The sequence below is a fragment of the Eleutherodactylus coqui genome, chromosome 8 (genome assembly GCF_035609145.1).
Source record: "Eleutherodactylus coqui strain aEleCoq1 chromosome 8, aEleCoq1.hap1, whole genome shotgun sequence".
Lineage (NCBI taxonomy): Eukaryota > Metazoa > Chordata > Amphibia > Anura > Eleutherodactylidae > Eleutherodactylus > Eleutherodactylus coqui.
In genome coordinates this window covers 54209879-54229556 of record NC_089844.1, presented here as the reverse complement: position 1 = coordinate 54229556, position 19678 = coordinate 54209879, and the positions used below count along the sequence as shown (strand labels likewise).

The 19678-nt window shown below is 43.5% G+C and overlaps 1 long non-coding RNA gene across 1 annotated transcript in view; it reads right to left on the bottom strand.

The window, feature by feature from the left end:
* Window positions 1–1728: 1728 nt before the first annotated feature.
* Window positions 1729–19678, bottom strand: part of LOC136577476 (uncharacterized) — a 30904-nt gene continuing 12954 nt past the window's right edge. The window contains exons 2-3 of the long non-coding RNA XR_010786481.1: window positions 3581–3659; window positions 1729–1811 (exon numbers count right to left, since the gene is read on the bottom strand). This is a non-coding gene — a long non-coding RNA (uncharacterized lncRNA). The remainder of the gene's footprint in view (window positions 1812–3580; window positions 3660–19678) is intronic.

The window sequence follows — 19678 nt, the reverse complement described above, 5'->3', positions numbered from 1 at the left end:
GACATCCCGTAAAAAATGAGCCCTTGCTCAACTACGTCGACAAAAAAATTAAAAAGTTATTGAGTGTACAAAATGACCGCAGAAAATAATTGAAATAAATTAAATATCTTAAAAAAAAAAATTAAAGTACTACAGAAAAAAAAATACTATACAATTTTGGTATCGTAGTAATCGTACTGACCCATAGAATAAAAATATCAGGTCGTTTGTGTTGCAATTTGTGTGCTGTAGAAACAGGATGCACCGAAAGATGGTGGAATGTCGTTTTTTTTCCATTTCTCTCCGCTAAGAATTTTTTAAAAGTTTTTCAGTAAATTATATGGTACAATAAATAGTGCCATTGAAAAATACAACTCATCCCGCAAAAAACAAGCCCACATACAGTGACGTCGATGGATAAATTAAGGAGATACGATTTTTTAAAAGGGAGTAGGAAAAAACAAAAATGGAAAAAAGCAAAAAAGCTCCGTCACTAAGGGGTTAATAGTGGGACCTGGGAACTTGAGATGCAGCCCAACATGTAGCCCCTTGCCTGCCCTATCCGTTGGTGTGTCGTTCCCATCACTTTCTTGAATTTCCCAGGTTTTCACAAATGAAAACCTTAGCGAGCATCGGCGATATACAAAAATGCTCGAGTCGCCCATTGACTTCAATGGGGTTCGTTACTCGAAACGAACTCTCGAGCATCACTGAAAGTTCGACTCGAGTAACGAGCACCCGAGCATTTTGGTGCTCGCTCATCTCTAGTTTTTAACATTACAAAGTCCCATTGACATTCCTGTTAAAAAAAACGCAAGCGTGTGGGAGCCCTGAGGCCTATTTCACACGAGCGGCTTTTTGATGCTACGCAGGTGCGTCAAAAAAGCACATCTAAAAGAACCTATGGTTTCCTATGGGTTCTTTCAGATGGATAATTTTTTGATGAGCCGAAAAAAATGGCACGTTAAAAGATTTTTTTTTACACCAAGATTTCTCTCTGTTGAAAGATAAGACATGTCTGATCATTTGACAGCACAGTGCTGGTGGCTCCTACAGACTCCAATGAGAGCCGGCCTGCAAAGGGAGAGGGAGTGGCATACTTGCTACCCTGTTTCCCTGAAAATAAGACATACCCTGAAAATAAGACATAGCATGATTTTCCAGAATTTTTGAGGGTGGAAAATGATTTTTCAGGCTTTTTGAGGATGCTTGAAATATAAGCCCTACTCCAAAATTAAACCCTGCTAACAGTTAATTCAAAAAAGTCAATTTAAATAATGTCCAGGCAGCTATACATGTCAAAAAGGTAAACCTTTTTGAACAAAAATTAATATGACACTGTCTTATTTTCGGGGAAACACAGTAATAGCAGCCATAAGCACGTCACTCAATTTAATGCTTAGATAGCCGCGCTGTTTTAACGTGGCTAAAGTGTGGCTGTCTGAGCCCTAAAATGACACTCGTCTGAATAAGCCCTGAAACTGATCTAGCGGCTGTCTGGGAGGCTCCTTTGAAGACAATGGGAGCCTTATACCGCAATAAGAGGCTGAAAATACTAAATGGTATTTTTAATCAAGCAAAGTTGCTTTATTTGGATACATTGTAGCAACACAAGTAATTAGCCGCACAGTTCCACATATATCCTTCATATTCACGCCGTACAAAAGCGTATAAAAACATCTAACACGACAGGGTTACCTGATTGCTTGAACAAGCAGCAAAGTTTTTGTATGACTAATAAAATGTCCCTCTGCTTGTCTTGAATTCTATAGAAGGGGTTAAAAGTCCCCGAGAACCCCACCTTATCAAGATTTCCATTTATTCAGCTCTTCCTGTAAATTGAAAAGGTGATATTATAACTAGGTACAGATGGGAGAAATGCTCTCTCAGTATATTAATGTAGACTAAAGGCAATTGCCTAATCACTTCTGTCAGAATCTATTCATATGAGCCGTTAGTAATCTATTAGGAGCCAACAGGGCTCTGCAGACCTTCACAATGGAAAGTAATTACTTTGACTTCACAAGGAACAGATTCTTTGTGGCACTTAGTATTTACATCTACTTTATGATGCCGTTCAACATCCGCGGTGTTTGTATGTCTGCAGCGGCTATTTTTTGCATGTAGTATGAACAGTATATAATGTAAAGTTCCACAGATACGGATTGAGTTCCTCATCGTTATATTACAAGACAAGATGTATACAAAGACACTTCTGGATTAAAAAGAAAAAACCTTAACCCTTTCCAATCCAATTTGTATCCTGGTTTTCCTAGGGGGCTTACTCTTTTTCTGCTGTTATACAACGGCGCTATCTGCTGGCTAAAGCCAGTACTGCATGAGGTGACACATTCGATAGGCTCGGACAGCAGAGAGGCTGGCAATATACAGTAAGAGAACCCGGATGGCCGTCTTCCAACATCAGAGCTGTACAGCCTTAAATCATAATGTCTTTAGACGTCAGACAGTGGATTGGAAAGGGTTAATGTATCTACTTCTGCCACAAGTGTTCTAGTTGATCAGTGATATTGCTGTGTTTAAAGCCAATAATATCAAATATCGCTCATCATTCGCTTACTTGAGAGTTCACATCGCAGCAGTGATTTACACCCTGTGCCATCATTGGCCGGGAGAAAATGTATTGAATTGCATGAAATGAGTCATGAAAGTAAATGATCATTCCCTTAGGATGTGAGAATTACCAAACTCTTATTCCTCCGCTGTCATTGTTTGTCTCTCATCACTCATTCCCCTTGGCTTGCCATGTGTCACACCATACTCCTCATATCACAAAGTTTTTGAGATATTGCTAGACTATGCCAAAAGATGAAGAGGGCTCGGATTAAGATAACACCCTCCTTAAAGGAGTAAGTCCACATTTGCTACTAGATTTTCCAATGACTCCAAAATAAAAAATGAAGCATCTCTACTAATAATCTTAAATTAAAATACCCTTCTAAGTCTAGAGCTCCTACGGAAACCCATGTGCTTTTAATCAAAGTTTCTTCACCACTTGGACGAGCTGGAATAATTGTAATCAAGGTAAATCTTTTGTGTTGAATTGCTTTCACCTTGAAATTAAACCCTTAACGTTCCAAGACAGACATTTACATCTTGGAGGTTCGGGGTTTGTATGGAGGGGGTTCAGAGGTTGATCCCGCTTCATATAATGCAGGTGCCGGCTGTTTCAACACCCGTCTGCAACAGCTCCACTGTTGATCAGAGCTGTCAACCCTTTAAATGCTGCTGTCAATTCTGACAGCGGCATTTAAATGTCCCAAATAATGGTTAGGGGCTCAGAATGTCCCCCCTGTGATGAAATTGCAGGGTGCTGTACAGTTGCTATGGCAGACGGGGGGCAGCTGAAAGCCCCCAGGGCTGCCACTGCAGATTGTGGTCATCAAACCATGCCTGTGGCGTGGCTTGATAGATTGCCTGTCAGATCTAAGTATGATGTAATATTATGGTGTTACATTATACTGCAAGACCAATCAAACCACTGTAAGTTCTTGTCCCCTATGGGGATAAAAAAGAAGGAAAAATCAGTTTTATTAATTATTGAAAAAATTAAAATAAAGAGAGATCAGAGAGTCGTACATACGCCAATGGCTGAAATCAGGAGGTGAGCTGCTCCAAAAGTCCTTTTTCCACAGCATGATGGAGACAAAACAGCCCAAACACTGGAAGGTGTATACAGCAATCCAGGGTGGTGAACGCAAACAGAAAAAGAAAAGGCGTTATGCTCAATGGAAGATTTGAGACAGATCACATGAGAAAACATATATATACATATGAGATGTTACATATATGCACATGTAATGTAAAAAACATCACTTACTGGTTTGGGGGGGATCTCTCCATGAGTCCCCCCCCCCCCTGCAGCATGTATATGCAGCTGAGAGAAGTTATCTTTGGACCCAAAGGTGCTTCATTTTTTAATTTATTTCAGAAGAAACACAGTAACAGATGGAAGGCAACGCATTTCAGCCTTAGGTAGGCCTTTTTCAAGTATAAAAACATATAGTCACATCAGTATATATATATGGGATGTACTAACAATCTTTCTCGTTGTTGTTTAGTGGTATCTCAGTGTCATTTGATGACGTCAAAGGGGCCGTCGCGTGTCACATGACTTGCGATGGACGTCAAAGGGGCTGTCGTGTGTCATATGACTTGCGATGGAGTCATTGGAACGCATAGCGTGCGTTCCAAAGGGAAACGCACTGACGTCATTACATCTCTGGTGGCTCCTAACAAAGTCCCTGCATTATAAGGCCTCATGCACACGGACGGTTGAATTCCGACTGCGAGATTCTCGCAGCGAGATGCGACCTGTGCCCCTGCAGTGACCTCTTGCTTACCCATCCAGCGTCTTCTCTCTCTGCTCTGTGATATGTTGGCTGGTGCACAGCTGCACATGCGCAGAGTAGAGCCAGCGCTTCAACCACTGTTGGAATATGCCACATAGGACATGCCACTGTTGTGAAAGGGTGAGACAGCCTCCAATATGTGTACATTGTTCTTGTTACTGTAAATAGTCCACTACTGTGTGTTTTATTATTTGTCCACATGAGGTCACTGTTCTGCAGAAAAGATTTTGGTCAAGCTGTGAGGTGACAGGACCATGGTAGCCTGTGATTGGAGCACCCGTTGCCTGGTTACAGCGTGCGCACGGGAGGAGAGAAAATAAAAAGCGTGCGTACACTGTGAAGGGACAGTTGGTCGAGAGAGCCATCTGAGTGGCGCTACGGAAGAGGGAAGGAGGTCGTATCCTGAAGGGACTGGAGCTGCAGCAGATTCAGATTTTGACCAGATGCCCACTGGATGGGAGAAGACTTACTGCCGGGGATGTTGCTGAACAACCGGAGCGAGACTGGATATTGTGTGGACAATACTGGATGCCGCTGAGGAAGTGAGTAACGGCTCTCTGCGGTACCGCACACTTTTCTGGAGGAGCCCCTCATCCGTCTGGACTCTTTGGCTGATCATACAGCAGACCGGTCTACATGCACGCAAGACACCATATTTTGTCGCCAAGTTACTTAGGACTGCAATTTGGCCTGTAGTTAGATTAGGTAGGGTTATGGACCGTGTCAGGCCACACTTCAGCCGTCAGTAAGAAGCTTCTGGAGAACATTCACCTGGCTATATAGCCGCTGTTCTTTATACGTGTCCCTTATTGTATTGGGTTTGGGGGGATAGAGTCAGTGTTGTTAAGTCTGCAAGCTGTTGTGCTGCACCGCCGATACTCAGATCACTCTCCCTTTCCTTTGTTCCTGAGTATCGGTATTAATAGGTAACAAGGGGCCCGTTTATTTAGGTCTGCCCATTAGGTAAAAGCATAGTCTATTATAGTAGCGCCCTTTGGGGAGTACAGCGCTGTACAGCACAAGGGCCTCAGCCATCTGGCTGAGTGTATGTGAGTTTTGTTGGGTTACCCATTGTTTGTGGTCACGTGGGCCACAGGGCTTTAGTAAAATTCGGTTTGCACCTGAACTGGTGTCAGAGTCGTTTTCTTGTTTGTGACTTCGCTGTATCCTGGGGAGCCCACCCCGGTACACGGCTTACACTGTTACCGCACGGATTTTCCGCAATCAAAATTGCGGCTGTCTGCAGAGGATTGCGTGCACGCATGCAATCCTATGGCAGCATGCAACGGCGGAAATTACGTGCGGAATCTCGCTGCGGAATTTGGGCATTGGGCCTAAGGAAGAGGATTAATCAGAACGCAAAATGTGCGTTCCAAAAAGAAGTGTATTGGTGTCATTGCGTTGCTGACAGCTCTCAACAACGTCCCCGCATTGTATCAATACACCAGGAAGCGTTTGAGGCAATTGGAACGCAAATATAGTAAGCGACACTGACTATTACATGAAGTTGATTTCTAATCCGGGCCAAACGATCCAGAAAAATCTATACATTCTATTGGAAAAGGCATTAGGAGAAAACTGATAAATAATTTTATTTGGATATCCACTCCAGAAACACCTTGCTTTTATTTCCTTCCTAAATTACACAAGGACCCAATCAACCCACCCGGACAACCGATAATATCGGGCATCGACTCAAGTAGCAGCCATTTATCAGAATTTATCGATACTCACCTAAACCGGTACGTCCTGACACTTCCTTCATATCTGAGGGACACAAGCCATCTCTTAGAATGCCTCCTATGTTCTAGTTACACAGGATTTCAAGTCGTTGTACTCCAACATACCCCATGAGAAGTGTTTAGAAGCGATTAAGTTGCATTTAGATAAAGATCCTTTGATGCTGCCTCATCAAAAAACGTTCTTACTAACTGTAGTAAAATTTATTTTGGAAAACAACTACTTCAAATATGAGGAGTCGTTTTACTTCCAAGTGAAGGGAACAGCCATGGGGACCAAATTTGCCCTATCATGCGCCAACTTGTATATGGGAGTCTATGAAAGGAAGATCCGAGACACACGTATTAAACTATATAGACGTTTTATAGATGACATTTTTTTCGTTTGGAATAGCAATCTATCCGATTTAATCTTGTTCATTAAGGATTTTAATCTAAATGACAGGTCTGGAATGTACTCGCACTTTTAATGCAAAAGCTAATATGTTTTTGGATCTAGACATCTATGTGAAAAATAATAATCTCCAGACTAAAACCTTTTTCAAGCAAGTTGACATGAATAGTCACCTTAACCTCCCGAGCAGTCATGTCTGGAATTTGAAACAAAACATCTCGTATGGCCAGTTCCAATGAATATGGAGAAATTGTACTAATACAAATATCTATATAGAACAGTGTTGGCGAACCTATGGCATGTGTGCCAGAGGCGACACCCAGATCCCTCCCTGCTGGCACGCGCCTCCGTCGGCCGCTCACACACTGTGACGTCAGTGTACAGCTGGGATCCTCCTCCCCCCTCCCCTGACGCCTCCTACTTGGTTCCACATAACCAAGGAAGGAGGCATCTGGCAACACACACTGACGTCACAATGTGCACCTAGGATCAGCGCCTGCAGCAGCGCTGAGCAGAAGAGGGGGATAAGTATATGGGTCTCAAGGGGGGCGCTATTACTGCAGGGGCTGCTGTAGGATGTCACTATTACTACTGGGGCTGCTGTGGGATGTCACTTTTACCATTGGGGCCACTGTGGGATGTCAATATTACTACTGGGGCTGCTGTGGGATGTCCCTATTACCACTGGGGCCGCTGTGGGTTGTCACTATTACTACTGGGGCCACTGTGGGGTGTCACTATTACTGCTGGGGCCACTGTGGAATGTCACTATTACTACTGGGGCCACTGTGCGATGTCACTATTACTACTGGGGCCACTGTGGGATGTCACTATTACTACTGTGCCATTGTGGGATGTCACTATTACCACTGGAGCCGCTGTAGGGTGTCACTATTACTACTGAGGCCGCTGTGGGATGTAACTGTTACTACTGGGAGCCGCTATGGGATGTCACTATAACCGCTGGGGCTGCTGTGGGGGGGTCACTATAACCACTAAAACCACTAAAACCACTCTGGGAGGTCACTATTACCGCTGAAGTCGCTCGGGGGGGGGGTCACTATTACCGCTGAAGCTGCTCTTGGGCGGTCACTATTACTGCTGAAGCTGCTCTGGGGGGGGGGGGGGGGGTCACTATTACTGCTGAAGCCACTCTGGGGGTCACTATTACCGCTGGGGCCACTATGGATGGTCACTATTAGCACCTAAGCCACTGTGGAGGTCACTATTACCGCTGAAGCCGCTATGGGGGTCACTGTTACCGCTGATGCCTCTTTGGGTGGGGTCACTATTAACTCTGGGGCCACTCTGAGGGGGTGACTATTACCACTGGGGTCACTCTAGGGGGTCCCTATTACCACTGGGGCCACTCTGGGGGGTCACTATCACTCCTGGGATATGTTTACATGAGGCAGAAATGCTGCAAAGTGTCCTCAGTGGAAATTTCCGTGGCAAATTCCCCATTGTTTCCACATCCAAAAGCAGTCAAAATCTGCAACCAGTCTATTTTGAAGCAGCCTTGTCCTTTTAAGAAAGATGGAGATAAAAAGCATACGTCGTGATAAGCCCCGCCCCCTGACGTGTTGGCACTTTGCGATAAATAAGTGGGTTTTGGATTGCAGTTTGGGCACTCTGTCTCTAAAAGGTTCGCCATCACTGATATTGAACAATCTGATGTCCTAAAAAGAAGGTTTGCGGCGAAAGGCTACCCCAGGACCCTTGTTGAAACAGCTTACTCCTAGGCACTAAATGAGGTTTCTACCCAGAAAACATAAAAAGATAAGGACAAGTCCAATATGAAATCTTCTTTCATTAAAAATCTTCTTTCATTCTTTGTACGTTTTACGTCATGTTTGTTAATGCTATCTAGGAAACGAGACTACCTATCCCGATATTCCTAGAAGGCAATCTGTGCCCTATAGTGTTTATGGTTTTAATAGAATACCCAATAAAATGTATTTTACGTAGTCTAGTCTGTGAAGGGTAGGTTATATACCTAGACTGTTTGTGCCTCTCTGAATTACTTCTTTCATTAAAAATTTCAACAGCCAACATGCAAGCCTTAAGAAAATTTTTAACAAACATTGGGAAACACTTAAAAGCAACCCGTTTTTAAGAGACACCATCCCTCCTATTCCCAAATTAGTATTCCATCTACCCTACCAGCAGGATCTTATAAATGTAAGCAGAAAAGATGCAAATTTTGCAACAACGTGATTGTTCCCAGCAAGAGAAACCACGTAATCTTGTAGATAGAATACCTTTTTACTCTTTCCAATCCTCTGTCTGATGTCTGAAGACATTCTGATTGAAGACTGTACAGCTCCAATGTCGGAAGATGGCCGGCAGGGTATTCTTACTGTATATTACTGGCCGCTCTGTTGTCGGGGGCCTCTCCAGCATGTCCCATACAGCAGTACTGGCTCTAGCCAGCAGATGGCGCCCTTGTATAATGGCAGAAAGAGAAAGCCCCCTAGGAAACCCTAAATCCAAAATTGGATTGCAAAGGGTTAATGGCTATTAAAAATACATGATGTAATAACGAGCTTCCGAACCAATGCAGGGTTCTTCTTCAGGCCTAAATGGAATAGATCCAAAGAGGCATGAATATTTGTATGCACATATAATGTTAATAGTAGTACAGCAAAAAGAAACAATATAATTTTGATGTAATAGTAATTGTACTGACCCAAACAATAAAGTTATCTTTACTGCAATGTGTACACTGTAGAAACAAGAACAGCCCCCCCCCCCCAAAGAAGGCAGAATTTAGTTTTTTTCACTCCACTTAGAATTTATTTTTAAGTTTTTCAGTACATTATATGGTACATTAAATACTACCATTGAAAAATACAACTCGTCCCACAAAAAACAAACCCTCAGACATCTACCGTGGATGGTTACATAAAAAAGTTTTGATTTTTTATAAGGGGGGAGGTTAAAAATGAAAATAGCGAAAAAAAAAAATATATGTTTTTAAAGGGGTCTTTTCCTATTAATCATGCCCATGTCCCTGCAACTCACAGCTGGAGAGGAGACATTTATTGTATTAAAAAAGAGCAAATCTAAAAGAAGCTAAATAAGAGTTTGACATAAACCCTGTCTAACCTCTCGTATTAGGTTTTATACGGCTCTTGAGTTCATTGTGGCCTTGCATGTATTAATTCCCAGAAAGGATTGCATACTGCATGGGTTTTTCAAGATCAGATGTTCTCTTGCTGCTAACGCAGGTGACTTAATAACTGAGACAGCTTGAGATGATATTAACCTCTTCCCTGGTGAAATATATAAAGTATAACCATTTTTCCATTTGAAATTCTATTGGAAGCATGCTTATAACTGACGAGTAATTGCATTTTACATTAAAACAACTCAATTTTACACTTTTGGTTCACACACTTCACAAAACATATTGAAGTATCACGTCTCTATATGTGCATTTCTTTGAATATTCATTCAGGAAAGTTTAAAGACCTTATTTTCCTTCAGCATCATGTACAGAGGACTCACTAGCAAGGATGTTGTTAAGGCCTAAGTCACACGGGCGCTTTTTCCCGTGATTTGCGGATCGCATACCGGATGCACATCCGCAAATCGCGTGACCGGGCCGACGATTCGCTGAAAAATCTGCATCTAGCAGCGTTTTCAGCGAAAGGGCCCCGATCAAAGGAGCGCAGCTCTCAGCTGTCATTCAATAGCTGAGAGCTGCCTCTGATTGGTCCCTGCGCTCAGCCAATCAGAGGCAGCACTCACTCACCCATTGATGAATTCATGAAATCCCCGCCTCCTGAATACTACAGAGAGCAGTTCAGGAAAACTGCCGGCCGGACGCGGCTGAACTCCGGCTGCAGAAAAAAGGTGAGTATATATATATATTTTTTTTTACACATTTGCAGGATGCTTTTCAGGGAAGGGCTTATATTTTAAGCCCTTCCCTGAAAATTCATACAGCGCTTGCCGGCAGCCCATTGCTTTCAATGGAGCTGGCTGTATTGCCAGCTCCATTGAATTCAATGGGCGAACATCGTTCTTCTCTGCCACAGCTGTGGCAGAGGAGAATGATCTTTAGTATATGTTCTCAATGGGGTCGGCGCTGCTGCCGCCGGCCCCATTAAGCGCATATATAGAACACAACGATTCGCAGAACACAGATATGCGCGTTCTGCAAATCGTTGTGTCATATAATTTATCAAACATCCACATAAAAAACGGACATGTGCCTGCTCCAATTGGGATGCATTGGGTCTATAGATCTGCAGATCGCAAGCGCGTTTGCAGATTGGACCAAAAAACACCCGTGTGACCGAGCCCTTACATTGCACCTATGATCAGTTATTAATGATAAAGGACCCTCTTAACTATCAGGAGACAATAGTTCTCTATTCACCAATTCAAAATAGTGGTCAGCCAGCACTTTCTCACTTAAAGGGGTTGTCCAGTTACTATTTGAAATTTTAATGTAAGATGTGTTAAAATAACAAATCAAGCACTACTTACCTGTCCTCAGCTCTAGTGATCCAGCATTGCAGCCACGTGGTCCTCCTGGTCTCTGTTGTAAAACAGAAACCCCATGATTGCTCAGCCAATCAGAGGACACAGCACCACTGCCCATTCTCCTGGATCACATCCTGGGTGCCATGATGCCAGGAGTTTGGAATTGTGACGCTGCAGCAGTCACATGGTGTTGGTGAGGAACAGGATCAACCCACATCAGGTATATTTCCTGATAATTTGGCCCCCAGATCGACTGCTTTCCCTCCCCTGTCTTTATCATTTCAAATCAATGTTTTTACAAAATTTGTGACTGAGGACTTTCATACCTTTGGTCAATGTAGTATAAACAAAAATTTGATGGGGGTTGAGCACCGTGCTCTTATGGATGATCATATGTGGTTATAAGTCCAGTGGATAAGTGGGGGAATGTAGTGATCTGGCCTATTGCTCTCTATGAAAAGGAGGTCTATAGACAATTAAAAAGCTGTGATACATATGAAAAATCATTTTGTAATCCACTGTCCTTTATTATGATCTTCAAGAAGGTAAATGGGGCCTTTGAACAAGGAATCATTCCAAAAAAGGTTAGGGACGGATTGTTATGCGAACCTCCACATGTCCCTGCATTTTATATGCTCCCGAAGGCCCTTTTATTTTTTCGAACGTCCATAAGAGTTTGTGTGACCCACTGGGAAGTCCTGCACTGAAGTTTACTTTTCTTCTGCTTGATATATATTATAGGAGGGACTTTTTGTTTTATGTATGGATTATATGAAGTTGATATTATCTACCCCTGCTATATGATTTATGATGCCCTGTGGGTTTTGTTAAACTGTTGAATATATGTAGATCTCTGGATTTTAGAGATTTTATTTGGAGGTGTTGGGATTTGGAAATGATAGGTTATTAGCGAAACGGCACATTGAACTTCATTTATAAGAACGTGCACAGGCAAGAATTGCTGGTGTTGCTCATAACAACCAATGTGATCACTACTTCCATCTTCAGCACTGCTTGGAGTTAATAATAGCTGAATTATGAGAGGCTGCTATGGCAACACCTCCTGTCCTCCATTAGCTTTCATGGATGAGGTCACGGCACTCCATTCGAAAGATTTGGTTGCCTTGCAGTCAAATAGTCAGGGCTCCTTGATGAAGAGTGTTGGGTGGGGGGATAACATGGTCTTAATGAAGCATTAAGATTATGTTATTCCGCTTTTCAAAGCTCATGCTTGCACATTACTGCCTATTTTATGCATTTCATTTAGTAAATGTCAGATACCTATGCGGTAAAGGTGCCCATACAACTTTAACAGCCGTTGTTTGGTCGATAGCTGTTTCCTCTGGCTCTCCATACACATGAACCTCTGACTTAACTGAGTTTTCCTGTATTTAGGAAGATAAGCTGCAGACAGACAGCTCTTGCACTGGCTTACAAGGAAACATAAGGATCAGGAGATGAAAATTCAACATCTTCGAACCTTCTTCCTACCAGCATCATCTGTCGGAGGAAAGTTGAATAGCCCCCATACACATTAGAATCATCAGGCCCTATAGTTATTGGAGGATTAAGATGAATAAGCACTAATGTGTATGGGGGTCTTAGGTCTCAGGGATGTAGGAGAATCAAAAGCAAAAATGAGAATCTACCCATTGAACACCATGGGTTCTATTCTCTGTGCATTGCGATCGCAAACACACTCGTGTGATGCCGCCTTAACAGTCTAACTTGCATGATACTCTATTATCCAGTTTTGGCTCCTACCGGCAACTGAAGATGGCCCCATTTAACTGTTATATAGCAATATATAGAGCATGAGCGCTTCAGTGTGAAACTGCAGGTACTCTTTAAATTAAGAAGCCTTCTTCTCTGGATTGCTGATTTCTAACAAGAAGTGTGTGGCAGCCATCAGATAAGTTTTGGCCCCTCTTTTAGACATATTCACCTGGGCCTGAGGCCTATTAGTTGTACTGTGGTTTCTTTTTTTAAAGCCACAGTTTTTGTGGTACAAGTTTCCCCTTTATATTTCCTTTATATTCTGGACCCACTTTTAGCTTTGGCTCAAAAAACTACATGAAAAACTGCCCCAAAAGCTGTAACTTAAAAACATCTATGCTAAATCACCAATAAGCTAATCATGTTTTACGAGTTCAAGTAAAGTAAACCTCAATCTTGCACATTTTTTTTCTTACCATAAAATTAACACAAAGATCTTTTCACTATGATTCTAACATTTGTTTTCATGAAAAATAATTCACATCCCTAAAAAGAAAAATCACATAAATGTAACATTTCATTGCTTTGGATCTGAAATTACCAACTGATTAATGGACTGAATTAAAACAAGTATGATGCAACATGTAACTTCTGCACAGTATTTGTAGACTAAGGGCCCTTTTACAATGAACAATTATGTTCAGATTCCTGCTGGATTATGGGAATCTGAATGATATCGTTCAGTCAAAGTGCTGCCAGTAACTGAAGGACGAATGAGAATTAATTTGTCGTTCAGTTTCTGCAGGCATGAAAAATCAAAGGATGATCATTAGAGATGAGTGAGCGTACTCGGTTCGGGTGTTTTTGCACTCGAGCACCGCTTTTTCCAAGTAACTGACTGCTCGGACGAAAAGATTCGGGGGGCGCCGGGGGTGAGCGGGGGGTTGCAGAGGGAAGTGGGGGGAGGGGGAGAGAGAGAGCTCCCTCCTGTTCCCCACTGCTACCCCACACTCCACCATGCCGCCCCCCGGCGCCCCCCGAATCTTTTCGTCCGAGTAGTCAGTTACTCGGAAAAAGCGGTGCTCGAGTACAAAAACACCCGAACTGAGTATGCTCACTCATCTCTAATGATCATGTATGAGCGACTACCTGTTAACTGTGAATGGAGGTGGGTGGGTGGAAGAGATCTCTGGCCTGTTCCCCTTCCATTCACTGAGTGATCATTGCTACTGTGTGAAAGCACAGGAGCGATTATTGCTTGGACGACTTTTCCGCCCGACAGCCTTTTCTCCAGTAAACGCTTGAACTTATCCGCCCTCACGGAAACCTGGATACAGCAGTCCGTTTCTTCCTCCCCCGCTGCATTGTCCTATGATGGCCTGCAGTTCTCCCACACCCCCAGATCGGATGACAGACGCGGTGGAGGAGTAGGCATCATCCTCTCCCCAAACTGTACCTTCCAGGTCATTCCCTCAGCTCCCTCTCTTACCTTCCACTCCTTCGAAGTCCACACCCTGCGACTCTTCCGCCCACTGCCTCTGCGTGTCGCAGTTATTTACCGCCCCCCAGGTCCTGCCCGCCTGTTCCTAGACCACCTTGCTGCCTGGCTCCCCCACTTCCTATTCTGTGAAATCCCAACCCTCATCCTTGGTGATTTCAACATTCCTACTAACAACTCTAGCTCCTCATCTGCCTCCCGGCTTTTAACACTTACCTCCTCCCTTGGCCTATCACTAATCTCTGACTCCCCCACTCATAGAGATGGTAACACTCTCGACTTAGTTTTCCTCCGTCTCTGCTCTGCTTCTCACTTTACTAACTCCCCCCTTCCACTCTCAGATCACAACCTTCTCTCTTTCTCCATCAGGCACCCTAGCATCTCTCCTGACCCTCCTATCTATCGCACCTCTAGGAACCTCCAGGCTATCCGCACTAAACAGTTTGCCGAAACTGTTCAGTCCTCCCTATCGCCTATCTCTCGCCTCCCCTGCCCTAACCTGGCAGCCGAATATTACCACACCACCCTCAGCCGTGCCTTGGATGAAGTGGCACCGCCTGTGACGCGAGCCGTCAAACGCAGACCACGGCAACCCTGGCTCACGTCCCAAACGCGCTTCATCCGGCGGTGCTCTAGGTGCGCCGAGCGGCTGTGGAGAAAGTCAAAGCTGCCGGCAGACTTCCTCCACTTCAAATTCATGCTTAAAACGTATAACCTAGCCCTTCACCATGCCAAACAAGTTTATTTCACCTCCCTTGTCTCCTCACTATCCCACAACCCTAAACAACTCTTTGAGACCTTTCACTCCCTCCTCAGCCCCAAGGAACAGGCCCCTGCGACAGACCTGACTGCCGGAGAACTAGCTGCCTATTTCAAAGAAAAGATCGACCACATTCGAAAAGAAATCTCTGAAAGCGGCATGGTTAGCCCTGATCCCAGTTTCATCAGCACTGCATCCAGCACCTACTCACTATCTACGCTAGAACCAACGACAGAGGAAGAAGTCTCCAGGCTCCTTTCCGCTGCCCGCCCCACCACCTGCGCTAGCGACCCTCTCCCCTCTCACCTCCTCTGCTCCCTTTCCCCAGCTCTCATTACTCACCTTACCACAATCTGCAACCTCTCCCTAACCTCTGGCACTTTTCCCTCCTCATTCAAACACTCCATTATATCCCCTCTGCTTAAAAAACCAACCCTTGACCCGACTAATGCTGCCATCTACCGACCCGTCTCAAACCTCCCCTTTATCTCCAAATTACTGGAACGCCTGGTCTACTCCTGCCTTACTCGCTTTCTCTCTGACAACTCGCTCCTCGACCCCCTCCAGTCTGGTTTCCGCTCTCTACACTCGACCGAAACTGCCCTTACAAAAGTAACAAATGACCTGATGACTGCAAAGTCGAGAGGTGATTACTCCCTACTAATCCTCCTTGACCTGTCTGCTGCATTTGACACTGTCGACCATAATCTCCTTCTCACTATGCTCCGCTCTATTGGTCTAAAGGATACTGCTCTCTCCTGGTTCTCTTCCTACCTCTCTGACCGCTCTTTCAGTGTTTCCTTTGCTGGTTCTATCTCTGCTCCACTTCCTCTCGCTGTCGGGGTACCCCAGGGCTCGGTCCTTGGTCCCCTTCTTTTCTCTATCTATACTGCCCCAATTGGACAAACCATCCACAGATTTGGCCTCCAATACCATCTCTACGCTGACGACACCCAACTATACACCTCCTCTCGTGAGATCTCTGGACCATTCCTCCAAAATATCACTGACTGTCTGTCTGCTGTCTCTAACACTATGTCCTCCCTTTTTCTCAAACTAAACCTCTCTAAAACTGACCTCCTTGTCTTTCCACCTTCTAACCGACCTCCCCTCAACATCTCCATTCCAGTGTCTGGCACCATTATAACCCCCAGACAGCATGCCTGATGCCCTGGGGTCACACTGGACTCTGACCTCTCCTTTGCCCCCCATATCCAATCTCTGGCCCAAACATGCCACATGCACCTCAGAAATATTGCTAAAATACGTCCGTTCCTAACCACGGACACGCTAAAGACGCTAGTGGTTGCGCTCATCCACTCCCGGCTTGACTACTGCAACTCGCTACTCATTGGCCTCCCCCGCACTAGACTCGCTCCACTCCAATCCATACTAAATGCAGCAGCTAGACTCATTTTTCTATCCAGTCGTTATTCAGACACCTCTGCATTATGCCAGTCGCTGCATTGACTGCCCATCCACTCCAGAACTAAATTTAAACTCCTCTACCTCACTCACAAAGCTCTGCATGGCGCTGCGCCACCATACATCACCTCCCTATTGTCAGTATACCACCCAGCGCGCTTACTCCGATCAGATAACACCCTCAGACTAAACACCCCTGTAATACGAACCTCTCATGCTCGCCTACAGGACTTCACCAGAGCAGCACCCATCCTCTGGAATGCTCCACCCCAAGGCATCCGGACAATTCCCGATGCACGAAATTTCAGACGTGCCTTAAAAACGCACCTCTTCAGGGAAGCATACCAAATCCCCTGACCTAGTCCCTCGCCCCTCCCTATGGTGCTCCACCCTGTTTGCCTTCTGATAAATGATCTGTACATAAAATTTCCTACTGCCTGTTTCCCCACCCCCTGCACCTCCTGTACCACCCTCAACCCATTTGTGTCTAACCCAATGTACCTCACATTGTAATTGTTGCAATTGTTGTATTGTTTTGCATTTATTCATGCCTGAAAGCGCTGCGGAATAAGTTGGCGCTATACAAATAAAGATTATTATTATTAGTATTATTATTATAAACCAATAAAGATACTTCTAGGACTACAAACAGAACAACCAATAACAAATCCTCACTGACTAATATGTAAAAATAAATATCAATCTTTATTAATGATGACCAATTGGAGATACAAATATATATCATAGAAATGCCATAAATATAATTATAAAGGAGATAAAGGAGCTTAAAGGACAACTCCTCAACAAGAGGTACAAAGACAGTGACCATCCAGTAGGAATAGGATGCATGAATATAAATGTACATGACAAACTGTTGACTACCATGCAATTGTGCACAGGGGATGTGTAAAAATATAAAGTTACATAATATGTTAAGCCAGAGGAAAGCAAAACAACCCAATGAAGTAGTAGACAATTTTCTCCATTTAGGGGGAAAAAAATTCCTTCTGACTCCAATCCGGCAATCAGAATAATCCCCTTCTGAAGTAATCAGTGACTATAACATGTAATATTGTAACACTCAAGAAATACGACCAGGCCGCTGTTGTACTCTTTTAGTGAGTTCACCATCACTGTGTCCTTAGGCAGAGAGTTCCATAGTCTCACTGCTTTTACAGTAAAGAACCACCTTCTATGTAAATGTAGAAACCTTCTTTCCTCTAGATGTAGAGGGCGCCCCCTTGTTACAGTCACAGTCCTGGGTATAAATAGATGATGGGAGAGATCTCTGTATTGTCCCCTGATGTAGTTATACATAGTTATTAGGTTGTCCTTTAGCTGTCTTTTTTCTGAACTAAATAACCCCAGTTTTGATAACCTCTCTGAGTATTGTAGGCCACCCATTCCATTTATTACTTTAGTTGTCCGCCTTTGTACCCGCTCAAGCTCTGATATGTCCTCCTTGAGTACCGGTGCCCAAAACTGTACACAATATTCCATATGTGGTCTGACCAGTGACCTGTAAAGAGGAAGAACAATGTTCTTGTCATGTGCTCCTAGACCTCTTTTGATGCACCCCGTGATCCTATTTGCCTTGGCAGCAGCTATCTGACACTGGTTGCTCCAGTTAAGCTTACAGTTAACTAAAATCCCCAAGTCCTTTTCCATGTCAGTGTTACCGAGTAGTTTTCCATTTAGTGTTTAATGGTGACATGTATTTCCTTGGCCCATGTGCAGAACCTTACATTTATCAGTGTTAACCTCATTTGTCACTTTTCAAGCCCCCAACTTGTCCGGATCCTCTTGCAATCGCCTTGTGTCCTCCCCTGTGTTAATTACTTTACATAGTTTTGTATCATCAGTAAATACTGATATTTTACTGTACAATCCTTCTACCAGGTCATAAATAAATATATTAAAAATAATAGGGCCCAATATTGACCCCTGTGGTACCCTATTAATAACGGTGACCCAATCAGAGTTTGTACCATTAATAAGCACCTCTCTTTCTATCACCAATCAGTAACTTACCCACTTACACACATTTTCACTCAGACCAAGCATTCTCATTTTATATAACAACCTTTTATGCGGCACAGTATGAAACACTTTGAAAAAGTCCAGATACACAAGATCCAATGACTCTTTGCGGTCCAATCTAGAACCTACCTCCTCGTAGAAGCTGATCACATTGGTTTGACAGGAGCAATCTCTCATAAGCCCACGCTGATACAGAGTTATACAACTATTGTCCTTGAGGTCCAACAAGATAGCATCTCTTAGAAATCCCTCCAGCATTTAACCCACAATAGAAGTCAGACTTACCAGCTGTAGTTTTCAGATTCACTTTTTGACCCCTTTTTGATATTGGCACCACATTGGCTATACGCCAATCCAGTGGGACAGACCCTGTCACTATAGAGTCCTTAAATATAAGGGTCTATTACATTACTTATTTCCCTTAGAACCCGGGGGTGTATGCCATTGGAACCTGGTGATTTGCCTATTTTAACATATGTAATATATTTAATCACAAGGTGCTAAAATCACCAAAAAGTACAAATAGTAGTATATACAAACACATAGCCTGGGACATAGCAAATACCAGAATAGGTCACAATAAACTCCCCAATGTGGTTTCACTGCGTCAGCAGCTTTGTAATACAGAGTAAGTTTTTAAAATCAGAACAGTTATTGCTTCTATACACTATAGTCTATTTGCTTATATATTTCGGTGCTCTGCTGTCCACACATCCACATACAAAATGGATAAATAGCAAAGTAAGAAGCTGAATGAAAAAGAGCATAAGCCCATGTAGCTCTGTAGATGACCAGAAGAGGGAAGTATATTGTGGTTCATAGGCGAAAAAACAAATCCTTCAGATTTGCAAACCATTACCTCGTTGGTGTTCTGTCGACAGGCAAATGCTCAATAATGGAGTTGTACTTTCCATATATAATAACATGCATGAATCTTATAAATGTGACTGCATACTAAGAATCTAAGAAGGAAATTAACACGTCATTTATGCCCCTGATGCCAGAGGCAGGACTACATAGGTTTGTAATGTTCTCAGCCATAAAGCTTAGAATAATGGAACCAGAAGAAAGGATTGCAGCTGGATTTCGGCTAAATAAATGCATTTCAGGTTTCTTGCAATACACTTTTATGACTACAGATTACTCCTTATTTGCAGGATACACAACTGATTCACTATGAATTTACAGCATATACTGAATGCCGGCCGCTTCAATGGGGTGTTGCCATCTTGGCCTATCATGCGAATAATCCAAGGTGGCTGG